The sequence below is a fragment of the Chiloscyllium plagiosum genome, unplaced genomic scaffold, assembly GCF_037043375.1.
Source record: "Chiloscyllium plagiosum isolate Xiang-an unplaced genomic scaffold, Cpla_swu_hap1 HiC_scaffold_29, whole genome shotgun sequence".
Taxonomy (NCBI): Eukaryota; Metazoa; Chordata; class Chondrichthyes; order Orectolobiformes; family Hemiscylliidae; genus Chiloscyllium; species Chiloscyllium plagiosum.
In genome coordinates, this window is record NW_028270167.1 from 17,070,369 (window position 1) to 17,073,320 (window position 2,952).

Sequence of the window (2,952 nt, forward strand, 5' to 3'; positions counted from 1 at the left end):
GCAAGATTTAAAGCTGGTACCTCTGACATTAATATTGCAGTAAAACATAGAACAGTACAGCACTCTGCAGGCCCTTCGGCCCAAGATGTTGTGCCGGCCTTTTATCCTACTCTTACTTCATTTTACTATCATCCCTGTGCCTATTCAAGAGTCGCTTAAATGTCCCTAATGTATCTGACTCCACCACCACTGCTGGCAGTGCATTCCATGCACCCACCAATCTCTGTGAAAAGAACCTACCTCCAATGACCTTAAAATTATGCCCCCCTATGATGGCCATGTCTGCCCTGGGAAAAAGCCTCTGGCTATTCACTCTATCAATGCCTTTCATCATCATGTATTAAGTCACCTACAAGAGCCCTCAATACTATCCAAAACACCGCCAACCTTTGTGTCATCGGTAAACTTACTAATCTACCTTTCCACTTCCTCATCCAAGTCATTTATAAAAATCACAAAGAGCGGAGGTCCCAGAACAGACCCCCTGCGGAATACCACTGCGGAGCTCTAGGCTGAATACTTTCTATTTACCACCAGCCCTGTCTTTCATGCGCTGGCCAATTCTGTATCCAGAAAGCCAGATTTCCCTGTATTCCATGCATCCTTACTTTCTGAATGAGCCTACCATGGGGAACCTTATTAAACGCCTCTCTAAAATCCACATACACCACATCTACTGCTTTACCTTCATCAGTGCTTTGTCACATCTTCAAAGAATTTAATAAGGCTTGTGAGGCATGACCTGCCCATCACAAAGCCATGCTGACTATCTCTAATTAAACTATGCTTTTTCAAATAATCATAAATCCTGTCTCTCAGAATCCTTTCCAATAATTTGCCTACCGCTGATGTAAGACTGACTGGTCTGTAATTCCAAGGGTTATCCCTGTTCCCTTTCTTAAACAAGGGAATAATATTTGCCACCCTCCAATCATCTGGTACTACTCCAGTGGACAGTGAGGATGCAAAGACCATTGCCAAAGCCGCAGTAATCTCTTCCCTTGTTTCCCATAGTAACCTTGGGTATATCCCGTCTGGTCGAGGGGACTTATCTATTCTCACGTTTTTCAAAATTTCCAGCACATCCTCTTCCTTAGCATCAACCTGTTTGAATATATCAGCCCATTTCATGCTGTTCTCACAAACGACAAGGTCCCTCTCACTAGTGAATTCATTCAGGCCCTCCTATCTCTTCCAACTCCAGGCACAGGTTCCCTCCATTATCCCTGCTTGGCCCTACGCTCACCCTGGCCATCCTCTTGTTCCTCACATAATTGTAGAATGCCATGGGGTTTTCCTTTATTCTACAGACCAAAGTTTTTTCATGTCCCCTTTTAGCTCTCCTAAGTCCATTCTTCAGTTCCTTCCTGGCTACCTTGTAACTCTCTAGAACCCTGTATGATCCTTGCTCCCTCAATCTTAAGTAAATGTCCTTCTTCCTCCTGACAAGGTGTTCCACATCTCTTGTCATCCAAGGTTTCTTCACCCTACTATCCCTTCCTCGCCTCAGTGGGACAAACCTATCAAGCACTTGCAGAAAGTGCTCCTGAAAAAACCTCCACATTTCTGTCATGTATTTTCCTGAGAGTATCTGTTCTCAATTTATGCTCCACAGTTCCTGCCTAATAGCATTGTAATTCCCCCTCCCCCAGTTAAATACTTCCCAACACTGACTGGTCCTATCACTCTCCACGAGTATAGTAAAGGTCAGGGATTTGTGATCACTATCACCGAAATGCTCTCCCAATGAGAGATCTAACACCGGACCTGGTTAGTTGCCAAGCACCAAATATAATATGGCCTCTCCTCCAGTCGATCTATCAACATATTGAGCCAGGAATCCTTCTTGGACACACCTGACAAAATCTACTCCATCCAAACTATTTGCACTAAGGAAGTTCCAATCAATATTAGGGAAGGTAAAGTCACCCATGACAAAACCCTGTTGCTTCTGCACCTTTCCAAAATTTGTCTCCCAATCCGCTCCTAGGAGGTCGATAGAAAACTCCCAATAAAGTGACTGCTCCTTTCCTGTTTCTAACTTCCACTCATACTGAATCTGTAGACAAACCCTCTTTGACAACCTCCCTTTCTGCAGCTGTAATACTATCCCTGATTAACAATGTCACTTCCCCACCTCTTTTACCTCCCGCCCTATTCTTCTTGAAATATCTAAACCCTGGAACATCCAACAATCGTTTATGCCCCTATGATATCCAAGTCTCTGTAATGGCCACAACATTGTAGTTCCAAGTACTGATCCATGCTTTAAGTTCATCACCCTTATTCCTGACACCTCGTGTGTTAAAATAGACACACTTCAACCCATCACACTGACTGCAATATTGCCCTAGCAAATGTCTATCCTTCCTCACAGACTCTCAACGCTGTATCCTCTGGACGGTAGCTCAGGTTTCCACCTCCCTGCCAATCTAGTTTAAACGCTCCAAAAGAGCTCTGGCAAACCTCCCGCCGAGGATATTCCTCCTGATACTGATCCCACCATGCCCAGAAGGTATCCCAATGATCCATATATCTGAAGCTCTCCCTCCTACACCAGCTCTAAAGCCACATAATCACCTGTACTCACTGAAGAAGTGAAATTATAAAGTTTCCTTTTAAAGTAATAAGGGTAAGTTAGATACATCATGATAAAGAAATAACCAATGATGACATGTTCAGAGAAGAGTCAGATGGGAGTATAACATTTAGCACAGACTGTGGGGATGAATGGCTTGATTCTGCAGTAAATTCCATGTAATTCAGTGCAATGAGCAGGAGGAAGGAACCTGAACTGTGTGCTGTCCTTGTTCTTTGCTTCACAGTGAACTCCCTCTGTCAGATTCCATGCCTCTTGCTCCAGGTTCTACCCTTCCAAAATGCTAGCAAGTGCGGTCCCAGCAGTTGTGTAGATTAGGAGAAAAAGTGACAGAAGGGAGAAACATTCCGTAG